General features: G+C 43.8%; 1 protein-coding gene across 3 annotated transcripts in view; it reads right to left on the bottom strand.

Moving 5' to 3' along the window:
* LRRC25 (leucine rich repeat containing 25) overlaps positions 1–22,086 on the bottom strand; it is a 144,383-nt gene that overhangs the window by 105,566 nt on the left and 16,731 nt on the right. Inside the window, exons 2-3 of one of the 3 annotated variants that reach the window (XM_072112614.1) lie at positions 11,063–11,206; positions 10,592–10,670 (exon numbers count right to left, since the gene is read on the bottom strand). The gene's annotated coding sequence lies outside the window, so the exon portion shown is untranslated. Of the gene's footprint in view, positions 1–10,591; positions 11,207–13,614; positions 13,922–22,086 lie in introns of those variants that run through there. The other 2 variants (XM_072112604.1, XM_072112595.1) reach the window with 2 other exon arrangements.

Raw genomic sequence — 22,086 nt, 5'->3', positions numbered from 1 at the left:
CCCTACAGGCGTTTCACAGAATTTATTAACATAGGACTGTGAAAATGAAAATTTACAATTTTTTCAAGAAAATCTCATTTTAGCCCCCAAAATGTCATTTTTAAAAGCAGTTTAGGTTGAAAAGCACCCCAAATGTTGTCACACAATTTCTTCTGAATATGGCAATACCCCATATGTGGTTGTAAGTTGCTGTAGGGGTATATGGCAGGAGTTGGAAAGAGAACAAGGCTTTAGGGCCTTTGGAGAGCAGATTTTGATGAAATCATTTTCATGCCCCATGTCATGTTTGAATAGCTCCTGGAGTACTGTAACAGTGATAAACCCCCCCAAAGTGACCCCATTTTGGAAACTACACCCCTCAAGGAATATATCAAGGGGTAAAGTGAATGGCTTGACCCTACAGGCGTTTCACAGAATTTATTAACATAGGACTGTGAAAATGAAAATTTACAATTTTTTCAAGAAAATCTAACTTAGCCCCCAAAATGTCATTTTTAAAAGCAGTTTAGGTAGAAAAGCACCCCAAATGTTGTCACACAATTTCTTCTGAATATGGCAATACCCCATATGTGGTTGTAAGTTGCTGTAGGGGTATATGGCAGGAGTTGGAAAGAGAACAAGGCTTTAGGGCCTTTGGAGAGCAGATTTTGATGAAATCATTTTCATGCCCCATGTCATGTTTGAATAGCTCCTGGAGTACTGTAACAGTGATAAACCCCCCCAAAGTGACCCCATTTTGGAAACTACACCCCTCAAGGAATATATCAAGGGGTAAAGTGAATGGCTTGACCCTACAGGCGTTTCACAGAATTTATTAACATAGGACTGTGAAAATGAAAATTTACAATTTTTTCAAGAAAATCTCACTTAGCCCCCAAAATGTCATTTTTAAAAGCAGTTTAGGTAGAAAAGCACCCCAAATTTTGTCACACAATTTCTTCTGAATATGGCAATACCCCATATGTGGTTGTAAGTTGCTGTAGGGGTATATGGCAGGAGTTGGAAAGAGAACAAGGCTTTAGGGCCTTTGGAGAGCAGATTTTGATGAAATTATTTTCATGCCCCATGTCATGTTTGAATAGCTCCTGGAGTACTGTAACAGTGATAAACCCCCAAAGTGACCCCATTTTGGAAACTACACCCCTCAAGGAATATATCAAGGGGTAAAGTGGAAGGTTTGACCCTACAGGTGTTTCACGGTATTTATGAACATAAGACTGTGAAAATTAAAATTTTAATTTTTTTCAAGAAAATCTCATTTTAGCCCCCAAAATGTCATTTTTAAAAGCAGTTTGAGGTAGAAAAGCACCCCAAATTTTGTCAAACAATTTCTTCTGAATATGGCAATACCCCATATGTGGTTGTAAGTTGCTGTAGGGGTATATGGCAGAAGTTGGAAAGAGAACAAGGCTTTTAGAGAACAGATTTTGATGAAATAATTTTCATGCCCTATATCATGTTTGAATAGCTCCTGGAGTACTGTAACAGTGATAAACCCCCAAAGTGACCCCATTTTGGAAACTACACCCCTCAAGGAATATATCAAGGGGTAAAGTGGAAGGTTTGACCCTACAGGTGTTTCACGGTATTTATGAACATAAGACTGTGAAAATGAAAATTTACATTTTTTTCAAGAAAATCTCATTTTAGCCCCCAAAATGTCATTTTTAAAAGCAGTTTGAGGTAGAAAAGCAACCCAAATTTTGTCACACAATTTCTTCTGAATACGGCAATACCCCATATGTGGTTGTAAATAGCTGTAGGGGTATATGGCAGGAGTTGGAAAGAGAACAAGGCTTTTGGAGAGCAGATTTTGATGAAATCATTTTCATGCCCCATGTCCTGTTTGAATAGGATCCCTTTTTGAAAGTGATAAAATTTGATCTTGGTCACTTATGTAGAATTTAGTGAAAAGCTGAGGTTAAATTTTAGCTTTTCATTTTTCCACAAATGTTACATTCATAAGACACTTTTTCAGACACTGACCTGCGCATAAAAATGAAACAATACTTTGTAACATTTATCAGGCTGTATCTTATGTGTGGCATCGGATTTGTAATTTTTGGGCAGCACTGGCATAGGCCTATAAATGTGCAGAAAACATGATTAGGTATTCATCTAAGAGTATAATGATGCTTTTAGTTTTGTTATAAAAATTAAAAAATGGGCAAAATAAAAAAAAATTGGCAAATAACAGAATGGCACTGATGGGATTTTTCCAAATTACACTTCCAGGGCTGTGTGGTAGATTCGGAAGCAATCCTTCATACACAGCCCAGGTTTGGAAGGACATGTGTCACATTGGTATATGGTATCCTTGCGGATACCATTCTTTGTGCACACACGGCATCTTTTTTGGGGTTTTTGCTTTTTCTCCGTTGTGGCACCACAGACGGAAAATGTTGCCCTGGTACTATTCGGGGAACATTTATAGATAAGGCAGAGCTTTCCCCTTCCCCTTCACCCAGAAGGAGTGATTTGATGATATTCTCCTGGTACTCTAAGTATTTACCCTGGTGGCCGGCCTGTCTGAAAAGGACAAAGGAGTTGTACATTGCCATCTGTACAAGGTGGATTGCTAGTTTTTTGTACCAGATTCGGTTTCTTCTAGTCGCTGTGTAGGGCTTCAAAATCTGGTCATTTAAATCAACCCCCCCCATAAATTTATTATAATCCTGTATACATACAGGCTTCTGGATGGTGGTGGAAGTGCCACGCAGGGTGACAGGGGTACAGCTGGCATCATGAACTGTTGTCAGCATCATCACCTCTTTTTTATCTTTACATTTTAAGCACAGCACCCCCTCATTTTGCACTGCTCTGCTTTCGCCAGCTCTCAGCGTTTGACTAACAAAAGTTTTGGGAAGGGGTTTATGATTTTTTCGCACTGTCCCACAGGCCATTGTACTTTTGTCCATGAGGCATTTAAACAGGGGAACGCTTGAATACCAATTGTCGGTATATAAGTGGTACCCCTGATTAAGTAGTGGGAATATAAGGTCCCACACAATTTTTCCATTTGTGCCAATGTGTGGTGGACATTCTGGGGGCTGTATTGTCCTGTCTTTGCCCTCATATACACGGAATGAAAATGTGTATCCTGTGTCTGCCTCACACAATTTATATAATTTTATTCCGTATCTGGCTCGCTTATTAGGCAGATACTGTCGGAATTTAACTCTCCCCTTGAAGCTCATTAGGGACTCATCTACTGAGATTTCCCTTTGAGGGGTGTAGACAGCTGAAAATTTTTCTTGTAAAAATGTTAGAACGGGGCGTTTTTTTTAAAAAGTCGATCATAGTTTGGGTCATCCTGGGGTAGGCATAAGGAATTATCCGCAAAATGAAGAAATTTTTGTATAGCTTCGAATCGGGACCTGGACATTATTGTGTGGTACAGCGGGCAGTAGTACAGAACATCCGTGGACCAATAGGATCTTATTTTAGGCTTTTTTGTAAGGCCCATATTTAAAACAAGGCCCCAATACTTTAACATTTCCCCACAGTTTGTAGGGTGCCACCTATAAGGCCTGGCATAAAAAGAAGATGGATTTGCCCGTATAAATTCTTCAGCATATATATTGGTTTGTTCTACCATTAATTGGACCAAATTGTCCGTAAAAATTAATTTGTAAAAACCGAGGGCAGAGAGCCCGTCAGTAGGCACCTTAATCCCTGCTACTGCAGTAAATGCCGGAATTTGGGGGGTGTAATCTGTTAGGGGTTCCCAATCTAAATCCTCAGGCAGAACCTGAGCACTAACTCTCCTACGACTACGAGGGGGTTCTCCTGAATCGCTGGAGGAGGAATCACGAAAAAACTCAGGTTCTCCCTCACTGGCACTTTCAGTATCTGAGGCAAGCATGGCGTACGCTTCCTCAGCGGAGTACATCCTCACTGCCATTTTATAAACTACGAAACACGACACAACAATTATTTTTTTATTTTATTTTATTTTTTTTTTTAACACTAACGCTGACTAACTAATGGACTGACAGGGACGGAATGACAAATGACAATGACAGACGGTGACTGACACTAATGAACGAACAACCTTTTTTTTAAAATTTTTTTTAGTTTTTTTTACACTTACAGACACTGACTAACCCACTAAACCACTGACAAACTGACGGTAACTAACAAATAATACAGCTAACGGACAATGACTACCACTGTCAGTAACAGAGATAATCTACCTAAAGCGACACTAAGTAACTAATGTGACGGACTGACAGCGCACTGACACTAAGTAACTAATGCGACGAATTCACGGCGCACTGACACTAAGTAACTAACGCGACGAATTCACGGCGCACTGACACTAAGTAACTAATGCGACAAATTCACGGCGCACTGACACTAAGTAACTAATGCGACGGACTGACGGCGCACTAACACTAAGTAACTAACGCGACGAATTGACGGCGCACTGACACTAAGTAACTAATGCGACGAATTGACGGCGCACTGACACTAAGTAACTAATGCGACGGACTGACGGCGCACTGACACTAAGTAACTAACGCGACGAATTGACGATGACGCACTAACACCTAAGCTACCTAAAACTTTTTTTTAGATTTTGAAAAAAAAAAAAAAAGAAGAGAACTCTCCCTTATGAATGGGAGGTGAAGGGGTCAGGTGCTGGGGGCACAAAGAAGGGCGATTAGGGGTTTATGGGGTGATTTGACGGTGTGGGGGCAGACGATTCACTGACAGGCTCTGATCTCTCCAAATTCTCTCAACCAACAGAGAGATCAGAGCCTGTCAGCACAGATACTGTGCCCGCCTGTGACCCTGCTTCACTGTGATTGGTGGGTTCGATCTGATCCACCAATCACAGTGATAGCCAGCGATGGACCACATCTATTGGTCCATCGCTGGTCACATGTCTGGGGTCAAGAATCTCCGGTGCCCGGTCGCTGTCTATGCAGACAGCGATCCTAGGCACCGGCAATCAGCATGTGACACTGCTGTGACAGGCGGTTCTGTGCAGAACCGCCTGTCACAGCGATCGTCGGCAGTGGACCCACAGCAGCGGTCCATTGCCGGTGACAGGGGAGTGCAGGCTGTCCGTGACAGCCGATCTCCCCGTTCCCGGACACTGTCTGTATAGACAGTGAGACCGGGAACCTCCGATGCCGGCTCCGATGCTGTGACAGCCGGTTCTGTATAGAACCGGCTGTCACAGCGATCGTGGACAATGGACCAATAGGAACGGTCCATTGTCGGCAAGCCTGGGAGGTCAGCTATACGTCCCAGCTGACCTCCCAGGTCCCGGGCACTGTGTAAAGCTACAGTGCGCCCCGGGAGAGAGGACGTTATAGTGCGTCCTGGTGCGCTAATGAAGCTCTCACCAGGACGTACTATAACGTCTAGGTGCCTCTAGGGGTTAACAATCTGCCACTTTTAACAGCCTTTTGGCACAGGGGCGATGTCAATAAATCAGTCATTTACATTGCAAGGTTGGGGAGGGGTTAGTATTTATGTATTTCTGCAGTACTCAGTGTACTCAATTAGTAAAATCAAACAAATATTAGTATATGAACCCATTAAAAATTAGATTTTTATGTCCTTATTCAATGGGGCACATATATAAAACGTTTTGATTGCCTCTTTCTTTTTTTCTTAATTTTTATGGTGCATGTGCTCATTTGCAACTTTTTTTACGCCTGAGACAATCTCTTTTCAAAGTTCACCACTGACTAGTATTTCTGCAGTGTTCTCTGAGTTATCACTTGAATCCAGATGTGAAAGTTGCAACTTTTAAAAAAAGTCGCTATTTTTTGCGCAAATCTAAGGCTGCCCCTGACCAGGCATTGACATTGCGGGGGAATTCCACATCAGGTCTCACCTTGCCATAGAACCACGCCATAGCCTATACCTGGATGGGTGCAGGTGATTTGTAGTGTACAGGTGCTGGGCAGGAACTCCCCACGCTTAACCACTGCACAGTCTGGCACCACTCACTCACCATTTAACCACCGTAGAGGGCGGAGCAGTCCCAATTCCGAACTCTGTGCCAGGAATTGCCACTAAATCACAGCTTATACGCCTGTTTTCAGGCATACGAGCCTAGATAAATACCCAGAAAATCACTCCCCCCAAAAAAGTTTAGCATTATAAAGTAACTGAAAACAAACAGTAGAAAACAGACAGCAAACACTGTGAAATCCTAAGGGTGCGGTTACACGTACTACTTTTATTTCATTTAGAAGCACAATCAAATCCATAGAAACGCATGCAATTGGGCCATGGCTAATTCCAAAGGCATCCTGTGTATACCTCTCAGACACCTCTGGAAACAGTGCTCCCATCCTGGGGGTCTGCTGTGCCGCTTCATTCAGTAAGAAAGACTTGCAATAGTGCAATACAATAAAGCATCAAATAGTGAATTTTATTATGCGCACCAACAAATGAATGAACAAATCCACTGGAATTACAGTCTCAACATAATAGTTAGGGGCATAATACCCTCCAGGAGGTTCTACACCCCATTACAAACCATTACCAAACTCGAGTCGGTCGTGCATATAGATGTACCACTGGTTAACATGACTACAGACTGTGTCCTCACGTCTGGTTAACAGGTTAAGCCAATCCTGTTAACCAGTGCTGCATCTGCAGTATTCTATTGAGACTGATTCCTGCAGATTTTATTTATTTTATACATGACCTATTTTACTATTTTTTTTATAAAAGCTAGTTGTACAAGGATAGATGGGTATAAGCCGTGCAATTGGACCCTGACTCTGACCCAGAGAGAACTTTCTGACCCCACCCTTGTAATCGCTCTTTGTTGTATGAGTAATCAGCAAGAACTATGCATATTCATTTTACTGAATATTGCAGTTCTGCCATTGCAGTTCTGCCATTGTTTCACAGGAGATGAAAATGTATACTGATAATTGTCTTAAGTTATGTGAACCATTTACTCTGATTAAAAGAAAGGGTGCCAAAGGACATCAATCAGAAGGAAAAGATAATGTTGTTTTGTCCATTCATTTACAATCTGCTAGCGTGACAACTTTACAGGCTTTTTCTAGTCTCACTGTGACTCAGCAGCTTGCCACAGAGTGAGGTTGTTTCGGGTCCTTTAAATAGAAATCGACACAGAAAAAACAGCACAAAAAGTAGCTAACACATCACTTATAATAGTATGTTTGATATTGATCATTATCATTTATAGTATACAATATAGAACATGTCACAAGGAGGTGATACTTCAGCATACATGACATACACAATGTAATACTTTTAGGGGATCAATTCAACATCAGTAACTGTGTGCTGTTCATTAAGTCCTGCTCAGTCCTGCTCCCTTCATTTTCCCGAACTCTTAACAGTCAAGCCCCCTTCCCATTTTATCCCTCCTCACATAAAGAGCTGTGTGATGGCTTGTTTTCTGCGTAACAAATTGCAATTTATAGTGATGGTATTAAATATTCCATGCCATGTACTCTGAAGTGGGAAAAAAATTCCAAATGCAGTGAAAATGGTGAAAAAACGCATTTGTGCCATTTTCTTGTGGGCTTGGATATTACGTCTTTCACTGAGCACCCCAAATGACATGTCTACTTTATTCTTTGGGTTGGTACGATCAATAATCATACATTACAAAAATTAAAACCTCCTGTACAAAAATTATTTTTTTGATTTTGCCAACTTTTGGTGCTAATAACTTTTTTATACTTTGGTATACGGAGCTGTGGGTGGTGTCATTTTTTGCGAAATTTGATAATATTTTCAATGATATCATTTTTAGGACTGTACGACCTTTTGATCACTTTTTATAGATTTTTTTATATTTTTCAAAATGGCAAAAAAGTGTCATTTTGACTTTGGGCGCTATTTTCCGTTACGGGGTTAAACACGTTGAAAAACCGTTAATATATTTTGATAGATCGGGCATTTTGTGACGCGTCGATACCTAATGTGTTTATGATTTTTACTGTTTATTTATATTTATGTCAGTTCTAGGGAAAGGGGGGTATTTGAATTTTTAGGTTTTTTTATTATAATTTGTTTTTTAACTTTTTTTAATTTTTCTTTTTACTATTTTTTAGACTCCCTAGGGTACTTTAACCCTAGGTTGTCTGATCGATCCTATCATATACTGCCATACTACAGTATGGCAGTATATGGGGATTTTCCTCCTCATTCATTACAATGTGCTATCAGCACATTGTAACAAAAGGGTTAAAAGGAAATAGCCTCAGGTCTTCGGAAGACCTGAGGCTACCATGGAGATGGATCGCTGCTCCCCGATCGCGGGTGTTACCGCGGCTGTTAGCACCGATCGCGGGTGTTACCAGTAAGTCTTTGCTGCAATATGCAGCAAAGACTTACCGGCTATGGTGAGGGCTCAGCCCGTGAGCCCTCTCCATGCAGCGCGAACCAGTTAAAATACATTTGAAGTTAGGTTTTACAGTCACAAATATTGCAGCCTTTCAATAGGATAGATTATTTATGAGAGATGGATATGCAACTTCCCCCACCAGGGCCTAGCCTTTTCTTGGGGGCCTGAAAACAGCCGGGGCCCGGAATACCTGAGTGGCTGGCGGTTGCGGCCTAGGCACGCTAGTGTCATGGTGCTTGGCATGGGGAACCGGAGGGTGTTGGCAAGAAATGATGAGGGAGAGGCTGCTATACCGGTTCTCCCTGAGGCAACCCTTTAGTGTCTGGAGTATGAGTCTGTGTGGTGAATAGGGTGCCCGTGATGGTTACAGCCGTAGTAGCAGGGACCAGACGGAGGCAGACGTTGAACAAAAGTAACTTACAGTTCTTTATTGGAACCGACAGGAACAGTAGCAACGTGCCTTGACAAAAGGGTAGAATGCTGGGGCTGTAGTTGGAGATGGCACCACAGGAATGGATCTTCAGCCTGGATGCAAGGGCAGGCTGGGAGGTAGCGGTGTCCTAGTAGGATGCTTCAGCTTGTCCTGGGTTGCTTCAGATATCACTCTTAAAGGTAGGATGATACCCCTTTCTCTCTCTAGCTAACTCCTCAGAGCTGCTCAGGCAGTGAGCTGAGCTCTGGCAGCACTCTGGTCTCCTCTCTACTCTGATCTGAAAGTGAACTCTAGAACTTTCCTGACCAGGGGTTTTATTACTCCCACTGGTCAGGTGGTGGTTCCTCTTCCAATAGCATTCCAGCTTACAGACATAATATCAGAACACATGTGATTGATTAACACATATTACATCACATAAAGAATTAACTCCTGCCTTACCAGGCAGACTCTACCACGGCAGTGTTCCCCTGTGTTATGTAGTGACCTGCTGTGAGGTTGATCAGACCCTACACAGGCTGCAAGCTACATGGTGGGGCGTATTTGCAACAACCCCTCTACCTTGCATCGGCAGGGGTGTTGCAGATAGGTATGTGACACCAGCACCACCACTGATCAGAAGAGAGCAGCTTTACGCAGCTTTACAACACACAGCTTTACTACACCGCGAACATGCCACAGCAGCATCAAAAAATAGGGGACAAGTGAACACAACACAAGTTAACATGTCTGGGTTATCTAAACATTTTTCTGAAAAACATTATGGTAATTTATTAAACATACTGGTCATACTAATCGATAGAGTACCGCGACCAGCTAGAGACGGAGACTGGACACGAGTATTGCGCACACGCAAAGTGTTTTGGATATTGATGTTGAAATGTCTGGACTGAACTACAGGAATGATTTAATGCATTTATATAACATAATTTTGCATGTTTCAAGTATTTTAAGTATATATGTTATTGCCTTTTTGTCTCTTTTTCCACGTTGTACATATATCCCATGACTACTTTGACCTATGTTGAAATTTGTTTCCGGTGACGTCCCTAAATGCTTAAATACTCTGTGCTATAACATTTCAGTAGGCTATGACTAAGGACCACTGGTGATCCAAAACGTGACAGAACAATGTTATAGGACGTCCTTAGATGTTTTTAATTTTCTCTAAATAAAGTGGATTTTATCTTCCTATATTTTTGCCTGCATGCTGGGCTTCTTTTCTATTTTGGATTCACAAATATACCAAATATATTAAATGTCATATCCCATTTGGTAAACTGCAGACTCAGCTAAATTGACTTCAGAGATTTCCCTCACACAGTGTTATTTATTCAGACTATATATAAATGACTCTTTAAATAATGCTTAAAGGAAATTTACCATTCGATTTCATGTATCCCTGAGTTGAGACTGCAACACATTACACGGAGCTTCCTGAACTGTCCAGTCAGGACTTATCAACCTGAGCTGGATCACTCCTACATAGCAGCTGGGGAATGGTGCAGCGATTGATTACTTCTGCAGGTCAGGCACAACACAGTGATTACATCATTCACTGAAGCAGTGCAGACTTAATTTGAGAGGAGAAGCATTGGAGCCAGGCACAGAAGTGACAGAGCTTCATTATCTTAATTTTATAATAGTTTTTCAGCAAAACCACACAGCTCAGAGATTAAACAAGATATGTTTTTGCATCAGTGTAGCTACAGCATTCTCATGGTATGTTTGCTTCATAATGCATGAAATGAAATGATATATTTCCTTTAAGTGTCTTATAAATGTAGTTTTTAATATACCTGTCATTTTTGGGATGGTTATAGGGTGTGTTTGTGCAGCAAACAGATTCATTTCAGTGAGTCGGACAGTTCCTGATTCCTATGAAAAATAGGGCAGAAGTCTTTAAACATGCATTAAAATTTTTAGTAATTTTCCATCATTAAATTCTGCTGTGTAATCTCACGCTTATTCTAACTAAATTTCTATTACAAAGATTTTCATGGATTACCACACTACCCAATAATGGCCACCAGATGGCAATATGACCACAAAGAAATTACCTTTTCAACACAAATTGTTTTCAGTAACTTTAAGTAGAAAATAATAGCAGTGTGTAGTTGCCAAAAAAGAGACTATTACATACATCGCCTATAAAAGCTACCGTATATAAGTGAGTATACACCAAGTTTTTCAACTAAATTTTTGTGCTGAAAAAGCCAACATGACTTTAATACATGACTTCAATATATGAAATAAAATAAAATTAGTACTTATCTCTGGCACCCCCCATAGCTCCTCTTAGCTTCCTGTGTCACTATTGAAAAGTTGCTGCTCCATGACGTCATAGTGCATGCGCTACGCAGACCATCATGGTGTATTCGCCCAGGCTGGAAGGAGAGGATGGAGCCGCAGGGCTGGGGAAAAGAAGCCGGAAGGTGAGTAAAGATTTTTTTTCTTCATACCAATACATATATTTTTTATGCCCATATACTGTACATATTTCATAGATTTTCAAGCATATACTTTATATGTCTATTTATACCTATTATGCAAGTCTGTATATAGCAGACTTCAGGATGGGCCCCCCTTACCCTTAAACATGATAATATGGTTCTGCATAACCTTAAAGGGAACCTGTCAGCAGGGTTTCAGTTATCAGGTTAAAGTGTAACCGTCATTTCAAAAAACTTTTGATATGTTGTAGGGCAGGTAATTTTAAGCCTTTTTGAAATTGGATTAGTTACCCGAATCTTGCTCCTTCCTCTTGTATTCTGCAGACTTCCCCTAGATGGCAGTGACTGCTCAGATAGCTGTTACTATGGACATTCCGTCTTCATAAAGAAGACTACGGAACAGGAGACATGCCCCTCTCTCCCTCACTGCACACAGCTGATTACCTCATGTCTCCAGCACTCAGTCATGTGCAGGGAGAAGCCCTCACTAATGCAGTGACAAAACACCTTCACTTCTCTCTCCTCAGCTTTCCCTACACTTGTAAACAAATAATCCACACAGACAGAAACTGCAGCCCCCCCTCTCCCCCATCACCTCACACAAAGAAGTGGCAGGAGACACTCTACAAGTCTGCAAGCTGTCCTGTCATGTGCTGTGCTGGAGTATTACTTAGATAGATATCAGATAGATAGATAGATAGATAGATAGATAGATAGATAGATAGATAGATAGATAGATAGCTCTGGTGTCATTTGTCAGCAGCAGGGTCTTGTGATGAGGTGACAGGAGGCAGGCCCTGCCCCTCCATCTTGCTGATTGTAGTTTTTTGAGAGCTGGAAACCATGGTTGCTATGGGCCAAAAGAGGTACTAAATTTGGACCGAGAGGCAAAATACTTTGAGGAATGATTCCCAGGGACACCTGGGGCAGAATTATGTATTTTAGTTTTTTTTGCTCAGAATGACGGTTACACTTTAATGGCAGCTGCGGCAGGTCCCATGATATACAGCACATATATGTATTTGTCTAAGATTATTTTTGAGATAAAGATTTTTTTTTCTTCAAGAAAGTCCTGCTGTGGACATAACATAGTAATAACATTTCAGTAAAGGGGGACCCTGCTGTGAACATTTCTGTAAAGGGGGGCTCTGCTGTGGACTATTCAGTAATGAGGTTCGGCTACCTCTGGACATTTTATTAGAGCAGCGGCTGCATTTCCTACCCTAGGGTTTATACTCCAGTCAATAACTTTTCCCCCTTTTTTTCCTGCTAAAATTAGTAGCCTCGACTTATACGTGAGCATTTACAGTATGAGGGGGAGATCAGCTGCAGAGAGCACAGAGGCCAGGCCAGCTGGGTGTAACAATCTCCTACACTGTCTAGGTCCGGATTTGGTCTGGACGGTAGTCGGGGTGGAGGGTTACATGCAGTTAGGGAATGTGATTGGCTTTCCCATACAGATGGGTTATAAAAAGACAATTGAAGTTCATCATGAAATTACTTTTATGAACAGTATAAGATTAGGGATATAGAGAATATACACAGGGCCGGTTCTAGACAAAGTGGGGCCCTGGGCAAAACTAAAAGTGGGGCCCCAAAATAAAACTATTTTATGACCAGTCACAGTCAGGAAGAGGCTCCCTTTAGTATGGTAAAACAAACTGCAATATGGGAGAAGGAGTTGTGGTCTTCCAAAACTTCTTCCATTTAAGCATTATAGAGGCCATTGTGCTCTTTTGTAACCTTGGCCAGATCTGTGCCTTGCCACAATTCTGTCTCTGAGCTGCTTAGTGCTCAGCGACGGATATATCCAACGCGGTGCTGATGCCGGCTCATCTCTGGATCAGAGCCGAACCGGCATTGGGATACACGGAGTGCCGGCTGTAGCTAACAGCTGACATCCCAGTGTAACACCTGCGGTCGGAGTGGGCTCTGATCATGGGTGATTAACCTGTTAAATGCCTTCCGGGGGTCTTTCCCCCCATGATCGCCCCCCCCCCCAACCCGGAGCTGTCTTGGGGGGGCACCGGTCATTGCTTTGGCAGCCCTGGGGTCCGATCAGTTTTGCAGGCAGAGTATTATCATGAAAAAGCAATCAGATGATTGCTTGTTCATGTCCCATAGATGAAATAGTACAAAAGTTAAAATATTCCGGGAATATGAACGTCTGACACAAAAACCCATGATGATAGAAATAAATTAATACAACAATACTCAATGTCATTAGTAACAAAACGGAGCTTAAATAGTTTGATTTTATGATTTAAAAAATTTATGGCCTCTCTAAAGTAGGTGGAGTTATCACCAAGATGGCCGCCACTGGAAACTACCAGTTCCATGATCCTTTAGTTCACAGTAACTCCTCCTACCTCTTATGCTCTGCTCCCAGTGATGATCTAACAGGTTTTCTTGCTCTGTTACCATAGTAATGATGTGTAACTGCCCTCACCAAAACACTGGCCATACTGGATGCACTGCAACCAACCGACTACAGCCAAACATAGTGGTGATCACTTGACCTGCCCAGGCAGGTGCAGGACATGTGATGTGGACATGTGACCAGCGGCCATCTTCTGTCCTGTGTATGCTCTGCAACGGACCGCGCGGAGGAAATTAACGGACTGATTAAAGGGCCAGTAGCATTTTAATTCTTCATTACAGTCTATGTCACCAGCATTTTTCTGCTAAAAATTTTAAATAACAACTAATTACACATTAGCTTATATTTTACTGACTCATTTGTATACAAATTATGCTGATTCCTGGAATACCCCTTTAATAATTATTGAACCCGCACGATGAACACCGTTAAAAAACCTGTTAAAAACAGCTCAAAATCATGATTTTTACCTATTGAATCCCACAAAAAATGCAATAAAAAGTGAACAAAAAAACATATGTACTCCTATTAAATTAAGGGCAACAGCATGGCGATGACAGAGTGACCGAATGAGGCTACATAGCATCTAAAACATCCAATAATTGACCCTAACACTATAGAATACGGCATGCAGAGGCAGTGGCAGCAGCGGCAGGCTAGAGATGGGCATGGCGACATACCCCATATGGACCCAGGCTTCAAACCAATTAAAAAAATTCCTTTTGGCAAGGAAGTGGAACCAAAGGAGGTGAGCAAGAAGCGCTGAAATGATTTCCTATGTGAACAAAAGGTTGACGGTATATTTAGTCGATAACACAGCATGGTGGCGACATAGTGACCAAGTTCCCTAACGTATCTGGTGAAACACCCGAAAAATTAGCCTGACAGCTCGTTTGATAAGGGGACGACATGTGGAGGCAGCCATGGAGACGACTTCCATGATTAAGAGCGACAGTATGGGGCATCCATATTGCGCTGCTATGATTGTAACTTCAGGTCTCCAGCATGGCGGCCACAGATGCGCCAAGTTCCATTATGTATCTGGTGAGACACCTGAAAATTCTGCCTGACACAGCTCGTTTGATAAGGGGTGATGTGCTGTATATCCTCTCACGCTCCAGCGTCTGGGGTATAGAGAGTTGAAAGTTGCGCATGGAGACATTGGTGGACGCTGTGGAGGATCGTGGAAGCGAAATGGACAGGAAACAGCAGGGGCAGTATGCATGGATGCCTCTGAGGCTACCTAATCTTGGGATGGAGCTGGCGGTCCGCTGCCAGGCGAGCTTTCGCCTGTCCAAGCCCCTGTCTCTCGGCTCCTCCCCACCCAAAATGGGCCTGGGGGCCAGAAGCGTTTACTTTGAAAAAATTATAATTTTCAAAGCAGGTGGGGTTGTTTGAATATTTCATCTAGGAATAATGGAATAGCATAGCGGTTCTATTTTTAATTGTTTTTTCGGAAATGGTTCCATGATTAAGAGCGACAGTATGGGGCATCCATATTGCGCTGCTATGATTGCAACTTCAGGTCTCCAGCATGACAGCGACAGATGGGCCGAGTTCCATTATGTATCTGGTGAAACACCTGAAAATTCTGCCTGACACAGCTTGTTTGATTAGGGGACGATGTATGGAGGCAGTAAAGTAGTAGTAGATTAAAGGTGCTGCAGTTAAAACTATGTTGGTTGGATCTTGGGATGGAGCCGGCGGTCCGCTGCCAGGCGAGTTTTCTCCTGTCCAATGCCAGTGCTGGACAAGCTGCCTTCTCGCCTACTCTCCCTCGCTACTTGTCCCGCAGAAGTACGCCCTCTGCTGCTAGCGCTGTCAGAAGGGAAATGCTGTTTCAGCTTGTGCACCAGGGCCTGCTGGTATTTATGCATTCTCACACTCCTTTGTTCTCCAGGGATGAGAGTGGAAAGATTTTGCTTGTACCGTGGGTCCAGGAGAGTGAATACCCAGTAATCGGTGCTGGAATAAATTCTTTGAACGCGAGGGTCACGGGATAGGCAGCCTAGCATGAAATCTGCCATAGGCTCCAGAGTCCCAACTTGCAAGAATTCACTCCCCTCACTGGCCTGACTGCCCATTTCCTCCTCCTCCAACTCCTCTTCTCCTGCCCATACACGCTGAACAGTGAAGGACTGAGAAATTCTCCCCTCTTCGGTCTCGCCAACATTCTCCTCCTCTTCCTCCTCATCCTCCTCCACCTCCTCCGATATGCGCTGAGAAACAAACCTGAGGGTGCTTTGGCTATCAACAAGGGAATCTTCTTCCCCCGTCTCTTGTGACGAGCGCAAAGCTTCTGACTTCATGCTGACCAAAGAGTTTTTCAACAGGCCAAGCAGCGGGATGGTGAGGCTGATGATGGTGGCATCGCCACTGACCATCTGTGTTGACTCCTCAAAGTTACTCAGCACCTGACAGATATCAGACATCCACGTCCACTCCTCATTGTAGACTTGAGGAAGCTGAATGACCTGACTACCAGTTCTGGTGGAAGTTGACATCTGGCAGTCTACAATTGCTCTGCGCTGCTTGTAAACTCTGGATAACATGGTTAATGTTGAATTCCACCTCGTGGGCACGTCGCACAACAGTCGGTGAGCGGGCAGTTGGAGGCGGCGCTGTGCTGCCCTTAGAGTGGCAGCATCTGTGCTGGACTTCCTGAAATGCGCACAGATGCGGCGCACCTTCGTGAGCAAATCAGACAGATTGGGGTATGTCTTGAGGAATCGCTGAACTATGAGATTTAACACATGGGCCAGGCATGGCACACGTGTCAGTCTGCCGAGTTGCAGAGCCGCCACCAGGTTACGGCCGTTGTCACACACAACCATGCTTGGCTTCAGGTTCAGCGGTGCCAGCCACAGATCAGTCTGCACCGTGATGCCCTGTAATGGCTCTTGGGCGGTGTGCCTTTTATCGCCTAGGCTTAGCAGTTTGAGTACCGCCTGCTGTCGCTTAGCGACGGCACTGCTGCTGTTCCTAGAGCTACCGGCTGATGGCGCCATTTTCACGGATAGTAATTCGGAGGAGGAGGTTGAGGAGAGGTGGGAGGAGGAGGAGGCATAATAGGCCTGAGTGACCTGGACCAAGGTAGGCCCCGCAATCCTTGGCGTCGGCAGTATATAGTATATAGTGGCGGCTTGGGACCGAATACCGAGGGGTGGCCGCCACCATGAGGTTGTGAAAGGCCTCGCTCTCTACCAGCCTATAGGGCAGCATCTCCAGGCTGAGTAATTTGGAGATGTGGATGTTGAGGGCTTGGGCGTGTGGGTGAGTTGCACTGTATTACCTCTTGCGCTCCAGCATCTGGGGTATAGAGAGCTGGACGCTGCGCATGGAGACATTGGTGGATGCTGTGGAGGATCATGGAGGCGAAGGTGTGGTTTTCGCACGGGAGGTGTTTGGGCCGGGGTCCTGGGCAGGGGGCTGACTAGCAGAGGCAGCAGATGACACAGGGGAAGGAGCAGTGGTGTGCCCGGCCGGAGATGAACGGCCTTGGTTCCATTGAGTGGGGTGTTTAGCATTCATATGCCTGCGCATATTGGTGGTGGTTAGGCTGGTAGTGGTGGAACCCCTGCTGATCCTGGTGTGGCACAGGTTGCACACGACAGTCTGGCGGTCATCCGGTGTTTCTTTAAAGAACCTCCAGACTTCTGAAAATCTAGCCCTCACCACGGGAGCTTCAATAAATGAAACATTTGGCGCTGATGCACCAACTCTGGCCCTGCCTCTCCATCTGGCCCCACCACTGCCTCTTCCAACCTGTTCTCGTCGAGGACTCGCCTCCGTCTCAGAAGCACTGTGTTCACCCGGCCTATCAACCCAGCTTGGGTCTGTCACCTCATCATCCTCCGATCCCTCAGTCTGCTCCCCCCTCGGACTTCCTGCCCTGACAACAACTTCACCACTGTCTGATAACCGTGTCTCCTCATCGTCCAACACCTCTTTAAACACTTCTTCCACTACGTCAACAATGTCATCATCACCCACAGACTGCGACTGGTGGAAAATCTGGGAATCGGGAAAGAGCTCAGCAGCAACCGGACAAGTGGTTTGCGACTCTGGGAAGGGTCCAGAAGTATGCCGGTTCAAATGCCAAATTTTCCTGGAAGGGGGCAGGCTGGGGGGAAGGAGGCTGAGGTGGAGGAGCTGGAGGAGTGCTGATTTCGGTGACATGGGTGGACTGCTTGGAAGACTGACTGGTGGACAAATGGCTAGAAGCATTGTCCGCAATCCACGACATCACCTCTTCGCACTGTTCTGGCCTCAACAGTGCTCTACCATGAGTCCCAGTAACTTGAGACATAGGGAGTGTAGCTCTGCGGCGTTCCCCTGCTCCCTCATCAGCAGGTGGTGTCTCACCCCACCCAGGACCACGGCCTCTGACCCCTGCAGTAGTTGGACACCCATGCCCTCGTCCTCTACCCCTAGCCCTCGGGTTCAACATTTTCAAAATTAAAGTGTAAACTGTAAATTTTTTTGTGGTTTTTTTTGTGTTTTTTTTAACAAAACGATCAGAAGAAATCACACAGCAACCACAGAAGATGATGATGATTGCTATGGCTAGTTTCTAACCTACACTGACAGCACACAACAGGATTTTGTGCTGTGCCTGTGATGACTTTCAGTTTTGAAAAAAAATAAAAAATCGTCATACTGTGCCTAATCAATCAAACCCCTAATAAATTGTCCCACTTAGGTGTTTGAGATGGATATGTGTGTCACTAAGAGCTAAATAGAACGTTCACAAGTCTCCCTGCAAATTCGTCACAATATGGTACTAGCTCCACTACTAGTGCCAGCAAGGCCAGCCACAAGCAAATAAAAAAAATAAAATATATAACGCTATTGTAGCCCTATTGTATGGCTAGTTTCTAACCTCCACTGACAGCACACAACTGGATTTTGTGCTCTGCTTGTTATGACTTTTAGTTTCGAAAAAAAAATAAAAGTAAAAAAAAAATCTCTTTCTGTAAGTACAGAGGTAAAGATGACTTAGACATGCTACATGCAGAAAGAAAAAAAATAGGAAAAAGCTTTTCCTTTACTCAAGTAAATTCTTCACTGTGAAGAATAGATTACAGATGTTCGGCACATCTGCTTACTTATCGGGAGATACGCGCGGAACGGTGCAAACAAAATAGCATGTGAAGAACAATATATATGTGTGAAGAACACATTGAAAAACACAGTGAGCAGGACAGAGACACCGGGGAGCAGCACAGAGACATCGGGGGAGCAGCAGCACGGAGACACCAGGGAGCAGCAGCATGGAAACACCGGGGAGCAGCAGCACTGAGACATCGGGGGAACAGCAGTACGGATACACCGGGGAACAGCAGCACGGATACACCGGGAAGCAGCAGCATGGAGACACCGGGGCAGCACGGAGACATCGGGGCAGCGGCAGCACGGAGACATCGGGGCAGCGGCAGCATGGAGACATCGGGGAGCAGCAGCACGGAGACACCGGGGAGCAGCAGCACGGATCCCGGGACAGCGTATCTCCAGACGAGTAAGCAGATGTGCCGAACATCTGCAATCTATTCTTCACTATGTTTTTCACTGCGTTTTTCACTTAAATGATCCCGTGTTCACTGTTTTTAGTCTATTCTTCACTGTTCTTCACATCTGCTAACTTGTCGGGAGATAATATACGCGCGGAACAGTGAAGAATAGATTGCAGATGTTTGCATACATCTGATAACTTATCAGAAGACATTCTTTTTCAGTTAAATAACGCATTTTATTCCCGAACCATGGTCCCTTTGAAAAATGCTCGAGTCTTCTATTGACTTCTATGGGGCTCGTTATTCGAGACGAGCACTCGAGCATCAGGAAAAGTTCGTCTCGAATAACGAGCACTCAAGCATTTTAGTGCTCACTCATCTCTAGTCAAAAGGAGTTTTTTAATTAATGTGTTTGTTTTCAAGCACACTAAACACGAGAAGTACTGTCACCAATGCCAGAACCCTAATAATAGAAATTCTCAATTTTTGCTAGCTTCATGATTTCACACTGTGCCACTGTCTGTACAGCGTTAAAAAAAATCTGTTGCCAACATTTATACCACCAAGTAACAGCACCCTTAGGTAGGGTTATTAGATATACATTTACCATTCTCTCTGTTATTTAAAAACTCCCCTACTTATCTATTCTAAAGTCATATGCAAATGAGCTGAGAATTTGCTTAGATGAGATCAGTAAGGCCTCTTTTCACACTTGTATTTTTCACACGTGTTTTGCGTGCGCCAATATCCCGGGGCAATTCAGGGGAATCGGCGCAAATCGGAAAAACGCGTAACACGTCGGGAAAACGCGAATAGGGCCCTTAGTAAATGACCCCCATTATGAACTGCCTGTATCTTGCCTTTATCTGTAAAAAAAACTTTTTCTCTGAAGACATGAGTTTTTTTTAATAACATATGTATATTCTGACTTTTACTATATGTTTTATATAGGAGGAAGGTTCATAAAGGTGTCTGAGGCCCGAAACGTTACATAATTGTTTGCTGTGAAAATAATAACTGTGTGAATGGAATATCTACTAATTTGCTTAAAGAAACAGATGTGATTAATTTCATCTCGCCTCATGGCAGATACGGACCTGCCTATAACTATGCTTTTATGCATGAACTGGAAATACAGGCAGTTAACCCCTTATGGACGCAGGGTTTTTCTGCTCATTTCTCGCTCTCCAACTTCAAAAATCCATAACTTTTTCATTTTTACGTGTACAGACCTGTGTGAGGGCTTATTTTGTGCATAACAAATTTTACTTTCCCGTAATGTTATTTATTTTAACATGCCATGTACCGCGAAGCTGAAAAAAAATTCCAAATGTGGAAAAATTGGAAAAAAACGCTCCGTCACATTCTTGTGGGCTCAGTTTTTTCGACTTTGACTGTGCACTCAAAATAACACCTCAGCTTTATTCTTTGGTTCGGTGCGATCGCGGTGATACCAAATTTATATAGGTTTTTTTGCCATCTTCTGACGCTAATAACTTTTTCATACTTTGGCGCACGGAGCTGTGTGAGGTGTCAGTTTTTGCAAAATGAGCCGACGTTTTCATTGCTACCATTTTGAGGTCTGTGCGACATTTTGATAATTTTTTATTTCATTTTTTATGTGATGTAAAAAGGTGTAAAATTCGCATTTCAGACATTTGGGCGCCATTTCCCGTCTCGGAGGTCACCGCTGGCCGTAACCATTTTTATATTTTGATAGATCGGGCATTTTGGGACGCGAAGATACCTAATATGTTTGTGATTTTTACTGTTTATTATGTTTTATATCATTTCTAGGGAAAGGGGTGTGATTTGAATTTTTAATATTTTAGTAATTTTTTCTATTTTTTAAACTTTTTTTTTCTTTTTTTTTCCCACTATTTCTTAGACCATCTAGGGTACATTAACCCTAGATGGTCAGATCGCTCCTACCATATACTGCAATACTTCTGTATTGCAATATATGGCATTTTTGCAGCACATTCATTACAATGAGCCTCTGGCTCATTGTAACGAATCTCCAGAAGCCATGTAGCCTCGTGTCAAATGAAGACCCAAGGCTACCATGGCAACCGATCGCCGCCCCCCGATGACGTTCGGGGGCGCGGCGATCGTAATAAAGATGGCGGAGCCCACGCGCCGCTGTCTTTTAAACGGCGGCGGCGGCAATGAAAAGGTTAATAGCCGCGATCGGTGCAAGCACCGACCGCGGTTATTAGCGGTGGGGATTTTCTGCAATATGCAAAAACCCCCACCCTTGTATGAAGTGGACTCAGCCCGTGGGCCCTCTTCATATACTCATTATACCTTTGCGCTGTAGAGCTACGGCGCAGAGCGTTAAAGGGTTAAAGACATTTGGGGCACATTTACTGAGAGCTTTTCTGATGAACATTGTGGGGCACATTTACTAAGGGTCCGCAGCCGCGAATCCTTCTGGTTTTTCCCGAATATTTCTGCTTTGCGCTGTATTTCACGGGATTGTGGCGCACGCGATCGTTTTTTGGCGCAATCGCGCCGATTTTCACGCGACAGAAATCGGGGGGCGTGGCCACAGGACAACCCGAAGGATTTGGAAAAATCGCGGAATTTAAAAAGCCATTTGTGTCGCAAGATCAAGCACTCACATACACCAGAAAAAAGCAGGTGAACTCCGGCGGACCTCGGCACAGCAGCGACACCTGGTGAATATCGACGCACGGACCTTAGTGAATCCCGGCAGAACCCGAATCAGCGTCGGAGAACCCGCCGCTGGATCGCGACTGGACCGGGTAAGTAAATGTGCCCCTGTATGTTCTTTCAGATGAAAACAGCTTGCACAGGTTTTTAAAAAGTGTCTGCGCCACCATTGCACAGATTGGGGCACATTTACTTACCTGTCCTGTCGCGATCCCCGAAAATGCATTGTCCTTCCAGAATGCACTGTGCCGCGATTCACTAAGATTGTGCAC

This window comes from Engystomops pustulosus, chromosome 1, assembly GCF_040894005.1.
Source record: "Engystomops pustulosus chromosome 1, aEngPut4.maternal, whole genome shotgun sequence".
Classification (NCBI taxonomy): Eukaryota; Metazoa; Chordata; class Amphibia; order Anura; family Leptodactylidae; genus Engystomops; species Engystomops pustulosus.
Note: the sequence above shows the minus strand (reverse complement) of the source record. Positions and strands in the feature narration are given on the sequence as shown.